Source organism: Brassica oleracea, chromosome C3 (genome assembly GCF_000695525.1).
Source record: "Brassica oleracea var. oleracea cultivar TO1000 chromosome C3, BOL, whole genome shotgun sequence".
Taxonomy (NCBI): Eukaryota; Viridiplantae; Streptophyta; class Magnoliopsida; order Brassicales; family Brassicaceae; genus Brassica; species Brassica oleracea.
Genome location: NC_027750.1, coordinates 56,425,745 through 56,426,845, shown reverse-complemented (window position 1 = coordinate 56,426,845; position 1,101 = coordinate 56,425,745).

The following is a 1,101-nucleotide window of genomic DNA, read 5'->3' as shown; positions in this document are numbered from 1 at the left end:
TTTTTTTAATAATATAAAATTAAACAAAAATGAAGAAGGATGCAAAAATTGTTATCAAATCTTTATTATTCATAATCATTAATTGCCATATATATGTAAATCATATTAGGTAATTCTGTAGCTTTTATTTAAGGAAAGAATACATACTTCCTATATTTTATGTTAATATAATGTTCTCTAGGGGATGTAACTAATGTAGCCGTAGAAATTAAATGAGAAAAATACTAGAAAATAGGTCTGTGCATTTTACCCGGACGAGAAGACCCGAACCAGAATCGACCCGAACCGGAAATGACCCAAAAATACAAGTTCGGGTCCAGGTCTGGGTCCATGCTAAGTACCTATTGGGATTTTTTTGGATCTGCGGGTATCGGTTCGGGTCCGGGTTGATACGCCCTAAAATAGAAAAGGATCACTCAATCGGACTAAAGGGATATGAACTCGCCAAAATGGAGAACTGATGGATTCAACGGTGACACAATGAGTTACGGATGGCCCAATAATACTACCAGACTTCAGTTGGTGCTTGATATGACTCACAAGTCCATCAAAAGAAGGATTTCTAAACGTTGCATGATATGACGCACAAGTTCAACAAAATAAATATTTGTTTACTCGGAGATAACCCCACCAAGAAACGAAAAGTGTTCTACAAAGAACAAAGAGATAAACTCAAATAAAAGGGAAAATGAATGCTTTATTTCGTGGCTCATAGGCCCATTTTATAGGATTACAAGTTGTAGAAATCCGAAGAAGAATGTACTAAAAAGAAGACATTGAAAATAGAAACAAAGACTTGACTAAATAAAGTCTTTGACTGAAACTTGGACTGCCTCTTGATATAGCTACGACCAGGACTTTGAAATTTGAAGAATATGCTCCTGATATGGGCCAAGACATCTCTTTAAGGCCTGGTCGAAATCCATCTTTTTTCCTTAACCAATTTTTCTCGGTTTCTCCATTTGACCCAAACAAGTCTGTTTTTGAATCTTTTTGAAAACCATCAAGCCCAAGGCTTTCTTGGACATTTAGAACATGGATAATCACCTTTGTCATGATTGAATTTGTCGTTGGTTCATCAGAAAGAAGGTTAGCCATTTC